The sequence below is a fragment of the Trachurus trachurus genome, assembly GCF_905171665.1.
Source record: "Trachurus trachurus genome assembly, chromosome: 11".
In the NCBI taxonomy this organism is placed as follows: Eukaryota; Metazoa; Chordata; class Actinopteri; order Carangiformes; family Carangidae; genus Trachurus; species Trachurus trachurus.
The window spans coordinates 17991280-18009085 of NC_139904.1; the positions used below are offsets into that span (position 1 = coordinate 17991280).

Below are 17806 nucleotides of genomic sequence, written 5' to 3' on the forward strand. Positions count from 1 at the left end.
GTCACCACAATTACGCACTGCTTAGAAACGACGTTTTTAACTGCTGTATAAAAGGTAATTATTGCATAAAAACATAACTTACTAAACATTTCTTACATCTTATGATAACCTCTAACTGTGACGCTTTCCCCATTCACTGCCTGAATCCTGCAATGAAAGCGCTGCAGGAGAAATTGCCTTCATCCCCAGCACTCCTAATCACTGACTAATGATAATGTTTTGAGCTGACGAGAATGAAAATGTTAATCAGTATCACTGCATCGTCCACCGAGGAAGGTGGATGGCAATTGTCTGACTCATCGTCAGCCACGGGAAGGGTCCACTTTTCATAGTCTAACAAACAAGTTGATTAGTTTCAAACATTTGTTTTGTCATCATAACACACCAGTAGGTGAGAGATGCAATAACTGCAATCACAGAGAGGGGAAGAGAAGATGTTTTTAGCCTTGACAGCAGAGGTTCAGTGTGCTTACATTATAGAAACTGTTAGAAGCGGTGTCTGACAATTATGAGGGGAGAGAGAAGCTAATTTCCCAGGAGAGTAACCTTTCATATTTGCTTGCCAAGTGGTCTGAGATTGATGACGGAGATGGGGGGTGGCATGTAGACAGTAAAAACTGTTGCAGTGCAGGTAAGGTAGAGATGTGAAATCCTAAGGAAAAGATGTGTATTAGGCTGCTGTTGGCAATGCTTTATTTTACAGTTGCATGCGATTCTGCAGAAGTGACCATAATGCACATTGTACAGGGTTGCTGAACAATAATTATATTTCTTCTCAGTGGTCACTTGATCTGATTTGAAATGTCAGCATTTTAAAACCTCCATCGTTAATTCAGAGAGATGCAGCAGACAAGTTATTAAGCAGCATTGTTTGGCAGATAATGAGATTTTCCAGCTGTCTGCGAGCAACTCATACAAAGCAGGAACCCTATGGAGGATACATGCATGCCTACAGACATGCACACAAACACAATAAACGTTTTCTCTTCCTCCCCATCCCTTTTTTGTGCATCAGTGTTTTACGCTAATAGACATGGACAACACTTCATTCCGGCTTCTTCAATTTTCTGACTTCCTGTGCAATCACAGCCTTCATTAAACACGTTTCCTATTCGACTCTTAACCAACCATCACTCAAGCTAACAAACACACACAGGCCTCAATTCATAAAAACTGCCAAGAGTGCTGTGAGAAGTGACAGAAGAGAATGAGAACAAAGACTCACAAATACAGTTTCCCTGGAAACTGACATGCAGTTTTATACAGTTTTATGTAATCTATGCGGAGACATGCCAGATTCTCCAGGCCATCTCTAAACTTTTCAACTCTTTTGTCCAAACGCCTAAACAAAGTTGGGAGAGGAACAGAGCTGTTCTCATTTGCCATGTTATTTATGCCATATAATTGCCCAGGGAGCTGGCCTCATCTCATCTCAATAGGAAACAAAATAATCCAAAATAAGAAGAATTTACATCTATCTGTACTTTACCCAAATAAGCATTGTTTATACTGTATATAGAATAGATTAATCAGCACTTTACCAGTTCCCCACACACTATTATTTGGAGCCTTAACTTTTACCTAATCTCACCTGCCCTTTGTATTGATAAGGGACTGTATTGAAAAGAGATGTAATCTTCTTATCTTTATCTTAACTGAAAGATGGAGGCTGACCTCGCTGCCTTTTGATTGGATGCCGACTGGTTTACAGTCTACAGTGACTGACTGAGTGGTGAATGGTCAGTGTCAGTGATGGTGAAATAAAAATGTTTTTCAACACACAACAGGAGACAGAAGTGGGTTGAAGGATGGATATATGGATGGAAAGATTTGACGAGGTAATTCTATGACCACAAAATAAATCTTAAACCTTGGACTGTCACCTCTTGTTTTAGGAGTTTTTCCCCGACACAGCCAGTGAAGATGTTTTGCCTGAATGCTACTTGTTGTAGAGCCAAACAGGGCAGATTAAATTAGAAATGGGTGTCCTTGTAAAACTGAGCCATTTGGTTAGTTTGACACATTACAGGAACATAACTCTGACAGGCTTATGAGACAATATGAATAGTAACGACTATTTTTATAATCCTTTTGAAAAGAGGAATGAACGTAAAAGAGACAGATGTGTTCCACTAACACCCTTGTAACTATTACATTGACAATAGGCCTTTACTACACTCTTAATACATCTTAAAACTTTGCACTGTGTTTTTGTAGCAATTGTGTGTATCTTTGAACTTTAAAAAAGTCAAATAAGAAATATAAACCATTAAAACGGGATGTTTATTGTATGGGGATATGCAGATCATGTAAACACTAAACAGTGTAAACATGTCATCCACTATAACTGTACACAGTGACTTTTTTGTGGTTCCTCCTTAGGCCAGAGAGAGGCTACTGTGTGAATGACTGTGTAGTTTCAGTTTCATTAGTTTTGTCATAATTAGATCAGTGGTGTGGGAGATGGTGTATTGTGAAATGTAGATAAGTGAATTATCAGTGGAGTGCATCCCTTCGGCATGATCACTAATTTTCGAAAGTTTGATAAACAGGAAGTCTGATAGTGTGCACAGCGCTGTGCCTGGTGGCCCTGGGCTGGCAGGCTGAGAACTAGTAATACCTCACAGAGATAGAAAAAAAAATTAATTCTTCAGGATCTCGTTTGAAGATGAAATACATTTTCCCCAGGAAGAAAAGGGAAAAGCAAAAGTGGGTAAAGTGAGGATTGAACCTCTCCCATAAGGATTAATGATAAATTGTATGTTCTTCATCCAACCCCTAGGCCACGGGAGATGGAGATTTCCTGAGCCTTCCTGATCCTCCTCCAGATTTAAAATGGGGGGAGAAGAAACGACGACAGGCGAGGAGCCAAGAACTGATGCCCTAAGAGGACACCTCGCTCCACAGGGGTCCGACCCGGCACCTGATCTCACCTCCTTCATATCCATAGTAACTACACTGTGACGATAACCTGCAACATGACAAGCTCCTTGTGGATTCATCCACAGGGACTCTCTCTCTGCAGTGAACGGAGACAATATGGCATCTTAACTGGAAAAGTGACACCCAAGCCTGCAATATTACATAAATATGTATATCATATTTATCAATACTCACTTGCACTTTTAATGAGATGTTTTCATCTGAGACTTCTATTGCATTACTGTTTTCATTTATAGATCTGCTGCTGCTGCTCAGTCACCATAGTTTATATTTTTTACTGTCTTATTTCTTTGTTGCTATCCAGGACCTCAGTACTAAGTTTTGTTCCATTTCATGAACCCCATGTTTTGGAATGACAAAGATTTTTTCTGAAATCTGTGCTTGGTCAGAGGGTTAGCCATTCAGATAAGTTTAACCATTGATTATGCTAGGAAATAATTATTGTATGGCAGAACAGGCTGTGTAGAACTGGGCTAAAGACAAACACAGATGTATAATCATATATTGCTTGCTTGACCGTACTATACAACCACATTACAGTAATCTGCACTGATGTTTTTTGTTTGGTGCTTGAACACAGAATGGATATCCCCAACTATAACATTGATACATTCATCAGTGAGGCTGTGAGCACAGGAGGAAGCCATGATGCAAAATCCAGTCAGATTAATGAAAATATAATTGACAAAGAAGAAGTACAGTTTTACACTGTATGCCAAAACCCAGTTGTCAAAGTTGGTCACCTCACGTGGCAACACATACACTTACTTTTCTCCTACTTTTATGTGTTTCTAGAGTGTTTCTAGATGTCTTTGCTGCAATCTGATGAAGGCCAACTCACACAAAGGTGGGAAGTTGTTGCCAGGCAACTCTACACCTCAGGCAGTTCTCTTTATGTTCCCTTTTTCCCCAGTTGGATCACACTTTCTTTGACATCACCACAAAATGAGAGCTGTTTTATGCTGGTTCATACTCCCAGAGTATCGTATTGCCAGTGATGTCAGACATGAAAAAGTCAGAGGGTTTACAGAAAAGAAGTCTGGAAGGTCGGCGAGGACTGCAGGGATTGGATGCAGGAAAAAGTGGGTGGAATGAGAAATGACTGAAGAGATTGGAAAGAAAAGTGAATGACAGAAGGAAAAGTCGAGACCACCTTGATAGACTCTTTCATAAGTGATCAACCAAAACAAACATGTACAACATTCAGATCACGTTATCTTATAGAAAATACTACAAATCTATTTAAACAGCACACCACATCATCAAAGTTAAGTTTTTAAAAGCAGTGAAACAAGGTCAGGTTAAATTTGTTTTTTTAAAATGTTAGGAACTTTCGTGACTTTGAGTATGTGTGATATCTGGTTGTTCTCACTCTGTGAATGCTAACAACACAAATTCTTTCCTCCCAATTTTGAATATTTGTGATTCAAAGCAAGTCTTCTCTTTGAGAGGCCTGTCCTTCACCTCTGCATGTATTTCATATGTTTTTGTTTTTATTTTTTTTTAAATCTCTAGGCAACTATTCATTTTTTCACTATCCAGTGTGAATAGTATGTAACATACACATTTGTATGTGCATTGGTACATATCAGCATATACATGTGTGTGCGTGACAGAGTTGAAAAATAGATGGAGGCAACAGATGCCGTCTTCAGATGTCAACATTTTACCTTCTGTCATCATCTTGTCTGATATGGCTCACGTCTCCTCTTTAGGAGGAGTGGGGGGTGGGGGTAAGAGACGAGCTAGAGGCTAGAATGACACAGCACAACACCTGTAACTGCTCCTGACACAGATCTGTCAAAACCAGGACAATGGCTAGCAACCTGTGAAAAACAAACTGAGACATGGAGCAGAGGGAGACAGAGACCTCCCTGCCTCTTCACTTCTGTTTGATGTGGATGTTAAAAAATCTCTCTGACAAGAAGCACACACGGCTTTCCAGCGACAAAGGTGAACTCCACAGGTTTTAACAGTGGCATGATCACACACAGGCAAACAAACAGAAACTCCTACAACATGCAAACACACACCGGGTTTTCTTAATCTTACGTAACCACACTGGCTGACTAAGAGAATGATCTTATTTAGAGCATTGGCCTGCAGCAGCAAATGCTAGGGAAGAAACACGACACACACTGCGAACACGCAGTCATATGCACACCAATGTTCAGACACACACTTTTTTTCAAAGTTGTCACAGGCACAGTGAGCATGTCTGGATTCCACCCGTGGGGCCATCTGTTCTTGCACTGGCCAATTCGAGGAGACACACACTCAGGAATCATTAAGGATGCAATATGGCTCCCATGTTAATCACCAGCCTTCATCATTTCCATTGAAAATCAGCCACTGGGTGATGGGGAAGTGGGGACAGTTTGTTATTCACAATCTGTTCAAGAAAGCTACATTTTATGGATCACTTTCAGTTAGTAGGGTTTTTATGGGTTTTGGGGTATAAATAAAATATAAAAAGCTTTCATCTGCTTTCATCACACTATATTATATTACATATTATATTATTAACTCGCCCATAAAGCTCTGATATTTGATTTTAAATGCATTTCCACTAAAGCTGAGCAGCTGTAATGTCAACTGATGAAAATCCACAGGAATGTGCATTTAAGGAAAAGGCAAACAGATTCTTTTGTCACACAAAATATACATTTATTTATTTTTCCCTTTGTCTGGGTAATATAATTTTGGTCTTTATTCTGAACATCACTGGTGACCTGAATTTTGAATGATGGCTCTAAGATCATCCACCATCATTTGCACTGTATGTCTGGAGAGCTTTGATAAGAGCTTGAGTCTTCTCACGCCTCATGATTTGCTAAGAGAACAGATTGGGATTAAAGTTTTTCACATTAGCTGCTCCCACTCAACACGTCCCTACACCAGCCTGCTGCCATGTCCTCGCCAAACCACATCCTAAAGTCAATCCCACGCATGCACTAGCTTCCTCTCATGTTTTTTAAAGTGCAGTGACCCCATCTCTCTCTTTTGCTACCTGACAGCTGCTACAGGCCATAACTGACCTGTGCCACTACCCTTGTTATCACTTTGAATTTTCCCCCTTTCATGCCACAGGGGGCCTTTTTTTTGATAGACATTAGACTTTAAAATGTCAGCCCGTTCACAACTGGCTGGATTTTACTTCACCTTTGTGTTGCTTCCACTTAAAAGCTGCATGGTTAATGGCTCCAAGCCTGGTAAAGACTGTCTTTTTGGCTGTTAGATGGCATAGTCCTGTCATAGAAAATGAACTTGATAAACCCAGAGAGAAACCAGCTTAGTTACCCCGAGAAACGTTTGTATGACCCTGGCAGTATATCAAATGCGAGGGGTATCATTCTTGAGTATGACATTAAAATCTAAATCAGCTTGAATTGGAAGTAAAAACACTACGTTACCCCTCTGAACTGAGTCATCAGGGCCCAGCAATATATCAAACCATATTAACATTCAAAAACGGTCCTGAGCTCAGCTAGGGAAGGTGACTTTCAGCACAGAGCTGCAGTTTAGCCTAGTGTATTATATCTGAGTGATTCAAGTAAAGAGTTATTTACCCTTGGTTTTTTTCCCAGTATGTCCAGAAAACAGTTTGACTAAAATGTGAGAAAATGATATTAGCCGGTGTAAAATGCATGACCTACATTTTCTTTCTCTTGCACTGACTGTTGATAAAAACCTGAACAGACAAATGAAACCCCTGCAAATATCACAATCCTAAATATGTTGTGTGGTACCTTGAAAATTTGCTCTTTAACACGAGTCCCAGGTCGTCTGAAGAAAGAACGAGAGAGGAAAAAAGGAATTTCGTAATTACTCTTGTTGCACTGCTCACTGCTGAGAGTGTGAAAAACGAGCCCTAAAGGGGTTTCAGCAAAGTTCACAAGGTTTCCACTGAAAAACTGAATGTGAGAATTATGTGACTTAATTACTCTACTTTTTTACCTGGTGCCAAATATTCTGACTTCTAGAAATACAGTGCATCTAGCAGAGAGCTTGTTTGCTCAATAGTTTCCCCTCTTCCCTCTTTTAAATTGGCGTCTGACCTGCACAGTATCTGACAGGTTTAATTAGAAGTTAATGGCATCAGTTCTGGATGACTTGTACAGTAGCCCTGGATTAATGGTAGTGAGTTGGTTGGAAAGTCTGTTGTATTTTGCTCTTCCTATGAGGTTTAGTAAAAACACACTGGACCTCCAAACAACACAGAGGAGGCTGTGCGTCTCCGTGGAATGAGAAAAGTCTCACGCTGGGGAGATGATGACATAGCCCACTTAGCTCAGAGATCTGAACAACTGGAGCAGCTGTTTTCTATGAGAGGACTTCACCATCTTCTGAAAACAAAGAATATATATGCTCACATACAGTATGACATCAAGGTGTGAAAATAAACATAGAGATATTTGAAGCTTTGCTCAAGATAGATAATCCATCATATGTCCAGTTTCATTATTGTCAGAGGTTATGTAATCATTTGTGCAGCAACGTAGAGCGATCAAATCAGCCATGACATCTAACAGCATGCATGACTGTAATGATTGGTTTACTTTTGTCAAAAATAAAAGCAGACAGGAAAAATCAACACAAGTTATTTCTATTTGAAAGCATGTGTTAACTTAGTGCAAATTGATTTTCAAACTGTAATGAAATTAATAGAAACTCTATTCAGCATGTACAGACAGTCCAGTCAAAAAGCTGGTATGCTGTGAGGAATATGTCAGTTATTCCATGCCTATACTGTTTTTATTACATATTTGGTGGGAAAAACATTAAAAACATTACCTCTATTAATCAGTTTAAAGGCACTAATATGTTCACATGGCTATTCAATGGTATTTTTAATCAAAGGATAGCCCCATCTAGTGTGAGAAAAACAAAATACTTCAACATTAATGAGCCAGCTGGAAAATCTCTAGTGCAATGATTGGGTCTATTACCTTATGGAATTTTTGCCTAAAAATGTTTCATGCCAAAATCCTGTTGCTCAAGAGGAAGAGGAAAGAGAAGGAGGAGGAGGAGGAGGAAATGTCACAATGACAGATGGACAAGATAACAAGATTCAGCTGGATATAAATATGAAAATAGAAAGAAAGCAAATAGAAAACACTGTTTTCACATTCAAATATTGCAGTGGCTCAAAGGCACAGCAGACAGCAGATCAGATCACAGGAGGGTCATTAAGAAAATATTGCTAGTAGCTCAGTCAAAAAGAGGATTAGATAATGACTAGATTTGTGGCCTCAGAGCAACTATAGTGTATATTACACTATATAAATCTATATAGTGGGTACAGAGCTAGTTATCCTTGACCAGTTTACAGCTACATATGTATCTACAGTAACATGCACATGTTCTCCTCTGAGGTTTAGTGTTATGTAACATTTACATCTATCTGCAATGTAGCAGTATAGGTTCATTTAGGCTGGAGCAGAAATCTTCTGTTTAATATGCAAAGGAAGTTGACTAGATTGGAGGCACAGTGTGATCCAATCAGGGATTTCACCAGCAGAATTGTCTATTAAATCTACTGCAGACTCATATTTTTAGTACCAACTACCAATGGAGGTGACTCAGCATACAGTTTAGGTCTACTGATACGCAGCAGTTTGAAGGTATGGATATAACTGCTGGACTGGAGCCACGTGTTTGTTTTTTTGTGAATTGAGAAATGACAGCGAGTTCAGTACAGACAAACGGAAATCGGCCGTCTGCCTCTTCACTTGTTCCTCAACGTGACAGAACCGCATGTCAAACCCGGTGAGGCGTCAATCACATGTTGCTGGTTAGACGAACTGCCTACATAAAGGAGCTGCATGCCTCCACCACATGCAGTGACAGCTGGCTTTAATTTCCTCTGGATGCATTGATAGTCATTCTAATTTGATTCAAGGATAACGTAACATCCAGCGCTTTATTACCACATGTGGATCAAATATGATGAGGTTCCATCCATCTCTCCCTGTCTTGGTGCTCATGACTCATTTCTTCTCTTCAGACTGAATGTTTTATGTTTCACTTGTCAATGGTTCCGCACTTTTCTTCTTTTCAAGACTGAAGTGACATTTTCCTACACACCTGCAGCAGGGAACGTTTAGATGTGCAAATATCTTCACCAAGGAACTTGCCAAAGTAAGAAGCATCAGGCACAAGGAGACATATGGTTGTAAATGAGACAGGTACACACTGTCCCCGATAACTACCAGAGTAAATCGAAACATCAGCTTGTTAAATCTAACCAGACGGTCTTTTGCAAGACCCACGTCAACAACTGCCTTCAAAAGCTCCCAATTGAGGATTTTTCAAACTTTATACAGTGTAACTGTAGTGTAATATTTAATAAACCTGTGTTAGAAAAAAGTAATTCCCAATCCATTTCACAAGAAGAAATGTGTGAACAGAGTTGGTTAAGTTAAAGTGTGAGTAGGAAACCTGAAGAGAGAAACACAAAAAAAGCAGGATGTCGGAGGCATGGAGCGATATCCCCGGATTCATGTCTTTGGCTTATTGAAGCATTACACCCACAGACAGTATATTCCCCACTCACTCTGCCTATTGCTGTAGAAAGCTCAGAGGAAAGTCTTTCCTATTACCATCCCCACAAGACTGCATGCAAGGCTGTATAAAGATTCACTCACTCAGATGGGATAAAGTCAGTGTTCAAAGCAAGAGAGATTAGGAGAGGAGAGAGAGAGTGTGTGTGACTGTGCATGCTCTTTTTTTAGAAGAGGGGTGAACTTGTTATTCAACAGACTCTAGCAGAGTGTGTGAGCAGTATGACGAAGCAAAGTGAAAATGTGAAAAAAGTGACAGGCAGAATTGTCCCTCGGGCTCTTCATGCGTGCAGGCTCCATCTTTTCTTCAGCCAGAGAGCCTCTGTCACAGTGTATCCCACCGAGACTGCCCTGCCACAGCCTAAATCAAAAGGCCTGCATGTCCCTTCCAAAGGGCATTAAGCACACATGCCTGCATGCACACACACACACGTGCACAGGTATGTCTACGTGCAAACAACTACTAAGAGAAACAAGGAAAGGTAAAAGGAAGATGGGGTCTGGGGCTACATTACTACATACAGCACTCTGTGATCTGCAGGTACGGGTGAAAAGCACAGACAGGGGTTTTGAGAGTGCTCCGCTTGGAGTGATATTCGACATGCTCTGTCTAATCAACCCTGGTGGGATTTGGAGACGAACGGTCGCACAGATTTCCAGCAGTAAAAGAGAGTTAATTCAATCCATTATTCAACCATTACACTTGAGAAATATATTCTAATGTGACATTTTAATTGGTGCAATGTAATATTGGTCTTGGACATGACGACATAGTTACATTCTTGTGGGGAAAATGCAACTTGATTATGCTAGCATATTTTAATTTTGTCTAATATTTCCTGTCAAGCTTGATTTCTGAGCCATCACTCTTCTCCATAATTTGTTTTCCTTTCTTTATTAAACTAAGTAAGTAATTGTCTGAGTTTCAAAGATTAATTGAAGGAGGTGCATTAAAGGTTTCAGTTTTGAAAATATATATAGATTTCCTCTTAAACCCCTTACTGGGTAAATACAACAAAGCAACACATATGTGAACATTGTGATATTATCCATATATACTATGACTTGAGACCAAAGTGGTGATCACTGCTTTTCGATTAGCATTATAGTTTTGAAGTTACAGTGCCTTAAAACCAGAACAGTCATGTGACAAAGTCATGCACACCTCTAATATGGTTGTGTCTGTTTAAGTCTAATGTAAGAGATCTGGATGTTGAACATATATTTAAAATAGATCAATGTCTCCATCTAGTGGTTTGTCATTGTAGTAGTGCAGGGTTTTTTGCAAGTGTCAGGTTTCACCATCTTACAAGTTTAATTAATCAAAAAAGATGTTTGAGATGTATGAGGGTTAATGGAATCATTTCTCTTTACATCTTATCTTTCGGAAGAGGTAAAAATAAGTATGATATAATAATAATAATAATAATAATAATAATAATAATAATAATAATAATAATAATAATAATAATAATAATAATAATAATAATAATAATAATAATAATAATAATAATACATTTATTTTATATAGTGCTTTTCAGTGACCCAAAGACGCTTTACATACAGAATATAGAACATAGGGAAAGACAAATACAGGATAAGAACACACACAATCACAATCACACACAAGATAAAAACATGTGAACAGGTAGTGAGGGAGGGAGGGGCAGGTCCGTGGGAGATGCTTCGGGGTAGGGTTAGGCTGTAGGTTGTATGCTTGGGTGAAAGGAATGTCTTCAGTTGGGATTTGAAGAGGGGGAGTAATATGCAGATAAAAACAAATGTGTCTCTGTGTGTATTTAAATTGTCCAGTCACAATTCAGAGATACAGTCCAAAAGTAATAACACAAAAACCGGATGCTGTAACACTGATTTATTGTGAGGTAAAACAAAATCTAAAGACAGAAAATGAACTGAAGGCAACAGCGCCACCTACTGACACTTATTGTGAAAAAAACTCCAACTCACAACTGCAACATAACCTGCAATTTTATATTAAGTATTTAAGCCATTTGTCTCTAGAGGATGACTAAACAATCAGCAGAAGATGACTCTGTCCTTCTTCATAGGTCACATTTATAGAAAATATCCAGCTTCACTGTAAAGACGTACCAACAAACACATCATGTCACTGCTTTCAAAACCAGTAGAACATACCTCTGCAGTTTCATTATAATTAACAAAGCCCTTCTTACAACTGTGTCCGGCCCATCGAACAAGACCAATCAAATGAGTGAATACTGTTCAAAGCCTGCCCTGCCTCCGAATATGAGCAGACGAGGCCTTTGCTCTTATTCCCTGGTGAGGGCAGTATAGCTCAGTAAAGCATGTTCTCTAGAATCTTATCCACCTAGCTCCTCTTTCTGTTTCACTCTCCTGCCTCCACGCGCATTACTCAGAGCAAGTAATGCACGCACTTGTTTTTGTTCAGATCTGCTTGCATGTGAGGATATCAGCTTTGTATAGTGGAGCTCACTGAAACATCCTCACAGCCTCAGTGTTCCCATCCTACAGCATTGTTTTCTATGACTTTTAATTATAGAGCAGTAATATGTGGTGATGTTTGAATGACATAGTATTTTGACTTTGTATTTTAAATCCACAGAAATACTCCCCTCACCAAAGGAAATGCATATTTCAGCATGAGTTCATTTTGAAGAAAGGTGCTTCCTCTGTGTAACTGTTTCTTCCAGGGTAAAAATAGAATTCATTCTAAATTTCTCATTTACAGGATTAAACATTTACCACTGGCATGTTGGTTTCGACATGAATAAGAGATAACACATGAAACAAGGGCAAGACTGCTCCAATGAGCCGACAGATAACCTAGCTAAATAAAGCATAACACACTCTCTGCCTCTGAGAGTGGCGAAATCTACAGTACATCTGGAATGTATACTACTACTACTACTACTACTACTTGCCTGTTTCACTGACCTGGAAATATCCTCGTGACTCAGTGAACTCAGATCCAAAGTGAAGTTTACTCCATATCTGTCTGAAGGCACTTGTGTTTGGTGTTCATTGTGGGGAATGTGGGGCAGGTGTAGCCACTCAGCTGCAGTCACTCATGCTTCGAAAAGAAAAAACTTTGGGATAATGATGGTTGAAGCTCAGTAAATGTAACAGCCGCCTCATATTCTCAACAGAAAGATGTCAATGGCTCGACTTTGTGGTGACAAAACCTGAACTGCTGCCCCAGGTTTACCGTCAAAAATCCCTCTGTTATGCACAGAGTGTCAACTGTGACAAGGTGGTGGTATTTTTTTTTTAAACTGAATATTTATCATCATTGCAATTATCATGAAGATAGAGACCTAAATTTTAGTACACTACTGCACATGCTGCAAAAGGTGCATAAAGGTATAGGGGAGGAGATCTTTACTGTTTTGCTTGAAATACTCTTCACACCCCTATTGTAACCAATTCATTAAATGTTAAATGAAAAATGTCAGAATGGACAATCCTGTAAAAACACCAACCAATCATTCTGAATGGCAAACAAATTCATTGGATCGTGATGCGTCTGTCCATCTGCGCGCACCCCTCTTCGTGCACTAATCGTGTGAAAAAGAGGACGCCAGAGCCTATGCCAGCTTGCTACATTCAACAAGATATTTGCAGCAACAATATGGCAGAAAAGAACAAGCATTGCGCTGTGTGCTCTGGAGGCATAGCTTCGGAGAGAAGTCTGAAGAAAGGGGCTTGGACTTTTACAGTTTTTCTCAATCGCTTTGGTGCTTTTCTCACATCACTCTTAACATTTGCACAACAGTTAGTGCATTTCTCAGAACAATTATTGCAAACTGCAAAACCTAGTGGATGACCTGCAAAAGCGCGTCACTTGCTCAAAATGGATTGTCCATCCCTCAAAAGCAGGTACTCATGTCAATGAAACTGTCAGTGTCGTCAAAATGAGAAGTCCTTAAACCATCGTTTATGAACAAGATAGTCAAATGGCTTTGTCATGTTTTCATTAGGACACTTTATTCTCTAAGTGTTTTCCAATGCAAAAAGTGATGATACTACCTGAAAATGCTCAAGACAGCACTATACACTACTTGTACAGCCATGTGAAAAAAACATATCCATCCATCCATCCATCCATTGTCCGCCGCTTATCCGGAATCGGGTCGCGGGGGCAGCAGTCGGAGCAGGGATGCCCAGACTTCCCTCTCCCCGGACACTTCCTCCAGCTCTTCCGGGGGGACCCCAAGGCGTTCCCAGGCCAGCCGAGTGACGTAGTCACTCCAGCGTGTCCTGGGTCTTCCTCGGGGCCTCCTCCCGGTGGGACATGCCCGGAACACCTCACGAGGGAGGCGTCCAGGGGGCATCCTATACAGGTGCCCGAGCCACCTCAGCTGACTCCTCTCGATGTGGAGGAGCAGCGGCTCTACTCCGAGCTCCTCCCGGGTGACAGAGCTCCTCACCCTATCTCTAAGGGAGCGCCCCGCCACCCTGCGGAGGAAACTCATTTCGGCCGCTTGTATCCGGGATCCAGTTCTTTCGGTCATGACCCAGAGTTCATGACCATAGGTGAGGGTGGGAACGTAGATCGACCGGTAAATTGAGAGCTTTGCCTTTCGGCTCAGCTCCTTCTTCACCACGACGGACCGATACAAAGACCGCATTACTGCGGCCGCCGCACCGATCCGCCGCACCGATCTCACGCTCCATTCTCCCCTCACTTGTGAACAAGACCCCAAGATACTTAAACTCCTCCACCTGAGGCAGGAACTCTCCCCCGGCCTGGAGGGTGCAAGCCACCTTTTTCCGGTCGAGAACCATGGCCTCGGACTTAGAGGTGCTGATTCTCATCCCAGCTGCTTCACACTCGGCTGCAAACCGCCCCAGTGCATGCTGAAGGTCCTGGCTCGAGGGAGCCAACAAGACCACATCATCTGCAAAAAGCAGAGATGAAATCAAGTGGCTCCCGAACCGTACCCCCTCCGGCCCTTGGCTGCACCTAGAAATTCTGTCCATAAAAATAATGAACAGAACCGGTGACAAAGGGCAGCCCTGCCGGAGTCCAACACGCACCGGGAACAGGTCTGACTTACTGCCGGCAATGCGAACCAAGCTCCTGCTCCGGTCATACAGGGACCGTACAGCCCTCAGCAGAGGGCCCCCGACCCCATACTCTCGGAGCACCTCCCACAGGATGCCACGTGGGACACGGTCGAAAGCCTTCTCCAAGTCCACAAAACACATGTGGACTGGTTGGGCAAACTCCCATGCACCCTCGAGCACCCTGCGGAGGGTGTAGAGCTGGTCCAGCGTTCCACGGCCAGGACGAAAACCGCATTGTTCCTCCTGGATCCGAGGTTCGACTATCGGCCGAATTCTCCTCTCCAGCACCCTGGAATAGACTTTCCCCGGGAGGCTGAGGAGTGTGATCCCCCGGTAGTTGGGACACACCCTCCAGTCCCCCTTTTTGAAGAGAGGGACCACCACCCTGGTCTGCCAGTCCAGAGGCACTGTCCCCGACTGCCACGCGATGCTGCAGAGGCGTGTCAGCCACGACAGCCCCGCAACATCCAGAGACTTGAGGTACCCAGGCCGGATTTCATCCACCCCCGGTGCCTTGCCACTGAGGAGCTTCCGGACTACCTCAGTGACTTCAGCTTGGGTGATGAATGAATCAACCTCTGAGTCCTCAGCCTCTGTTTCCTCGACGGAAGGCGTGTCAGTGGGATTGAGGAGATCCTCGAAGTATTCCTTCCACCGCCCGACGATATCCCCAGTCGAGGTCAACAGCTCCCCTCCTCCACTGTAAACAGTGTTGGCGGAGCACTGCTTCCCCCTCCTGAGGCGCCGGATGGTTTGCCAGAATTTCCTCGAGGCTGACCGGTAGTCCTCCTCCATGGCCTCCCCGAACTTTTCCCAGACCCGAGTTTTTGCTTCCGTGACCGCCCGAGCTGCTGTCCGCTTGGCCTGCCGGTACCCGTCAGCTGCTTTCCAGGCTCGGTAGGACTCCTTCTTCAGCTTGACGGCATCCCTTACTTCCGGGGTCCACCACTGGGTTCGGGGATTGCCACCGCGACAGGCACCGGAGACCTTACGGCCACAGCTCCGGACAGCCGCGTCAACAATGGAAGTGGAGAACATGGTCCATTCAGACTCAATGTCTCCGGCCTCCCTCGGAATCCGGTCAAAGCTCTCCCGGAGGTGGGAGTTGAAGACCTCCCTGACAGGGGATTCTGCCAGACGTTCCCAGCAGACCCTCACGATACGCTTGGGTCTTCCAGGTCTGACCAGCTTCCTCCCCTGCCAGCGGATCCAACTCACCACCAGGTGGTGATCAGTTGACAGCTCAGCCCCTCTCTTCACCCGAGTGTCCAAGACATACGGCCGGAGGTCAGATGACACGACTACAAAGTCGATCATTGACCTCCGTCCTGGTGCCACGTGCACTGATGGACACCCTTATGCTCGAACATGGTGTTCGTTATGGACAGACTGTGGCTAGCACAGAAGTCCAATAACAAAACACCACTCGGGTTCAGATCAGGGAGGCCGTTCCTCCCAATCACACCTCTCCAGGTAACACTGTTGCTGCCCACGTGAGCGTTGAAGTCCCCCAACAGAACGATGGAGTCCCCAGTTGGGGCACTTTCCAGCACCCCTCCCAGGGCCTCCAGGAAGGCCGGGTACTCTGCACTGCCGTTCGGCCCGTAGGCCGAAACGACAGTGAGAGACCTATCCCCGACCCGAAGGCGCAGGGAAGCGACCCTCTCGTTAAGTGGGGAGAACTCCAACACATGGCGGCTGAGCTGGGAAGCTATGAGCAAGCCCACACCAGCTCGCCGCCTCTCACCATGGGCAACTCCAGAGTGGAAGAGAGTCCAACCTCTCTCAAGGAGTTGGGTTCCAGAGCCCAGGCTGTGCGTGGAGGTGAGCCCGACTATCTCTAGCCGATACCTCTCAGCCTCCCGCACGAGCTCAGGCTCTTTCCCCCCCAGCGAGGTGACATTCCATGTCCCTAAAGCCAGAGTCGTTGTCCGGGGATTGGGTCGCCGGGGCCCCCGCCCACGGCTGCCACCCAAATCACACGGCACCGGCCCCTTTTGAACCCTCCCGCGGGTGGTGAGCCTACGGAAAGGCGGGCCCACGTCGCTCGTTCGGGCGGCGCCCGGCCGGGTCCCGTGGGCCAAGACCCGGCCACCAGACGCTCGCCTGCGAGCCCCAACCCCAGGCCTGGCTCCAGGGTGGGGCCCCGGTAACGCCAGTCCGGGCGACGTACACTTCCTCGATGTTTTCTTTTTCATAGGGGCTTGGAACCGCTCTTAGTCTGACTCGTCACCTAGGACCTGTTTGCCTTGGGAGACCCTACCAGGGGCATTAAGCCCCGGACAACATAGCTCCTAGGATCATTCGGGTGCTCAAACCCCTCCACCACGGTAAGGTGGCGGTTCAAGGAGGAGCCTCTACTGCATATGCTCTTTGCAATTCTGATTTGTTCACAGCATTGTGCAAAGGAAAAATACACTACAGTCATCTACAACAAACATAAGAAACACTCTTTGGGTACGACTTTAAGTAAACAATGTTGCAGTACATAGTAACTGAACCTACAGAGTACTGTAAATCATTCCTGCACATCCAGACGTTCCAGTCACATTTTCATCTACATCACTCTGTCAATTGTAGCGATTGAAACAGATTCAATATTCCCAAAGATACAGTAATGTCATCCTTACATTGTATCTCTTTCAACCTTATGCCTTTGTTTGTAATCACCATTGCACAAATGTCTTGTTCTTGTAGCAGAGTAAAAAGGGCTCAGTCTCTTCCACCTCTGTGAGGTTGTCTTGTAATCCTATGTGATGCAAAAATTACAGTAATGTACAGTACATGTATTGCATCAACCATTATTACTGTAGTGTACAATACTGTAAAAGTGCTTACTTGTAAAATGCTGTAGTACAGTACCATACTGTAAAGATGGGAAATCTTTACTGTGGTTGCTGTAATACATCACAGTAAATCTGTTCTCTAGTGAAGCTGTAAGTCTAAATGTAAAAGTTCTTGTCCCACTGTATCTTACAGTAATGCCTGACACAATGACAGCAGTGCAGATTGTTTAGTGCTGAATGACTGTCCAATACCATACATACCTGTTGTTCCTTACTGTAAATGTTTGAATAATTGAAGTCACAGTGCTTTTCCCAACATTTAAAATTAGTTTGACAGATTTTGAAAACTAGTTCAACAATTTTGTATGTAATGACTCAAGCAATGAAATGAGGACTATTAGTTTTATAGGGAAAGACTATTCAGCGTTTGAAAGTATAGTTCAT

General features: G+C 43.2%; 1 protein-coding gene across 1 annotated transcript in view; it reads left to right on the plus strand.

The window, feature by feature from the left end:
- The first annotated feature begins 513 nt into the window (after nucleotides 1–513).
- The window catches only part of gmpr (guanosine monophosphate reductase), a 65751-nt gene continuing 48458 nt past the window's right edge, over nucleotides 514–17806 (plus strand). The window contains exon 1 of the mRNA XM_083982553.1: nucleotides 514–524. The gene's annotated coding sequence lies outside the window, so the exon portion shown is untranslated. The remainder of the gene's footprint in view (nucleotides 525–17806) is intronic.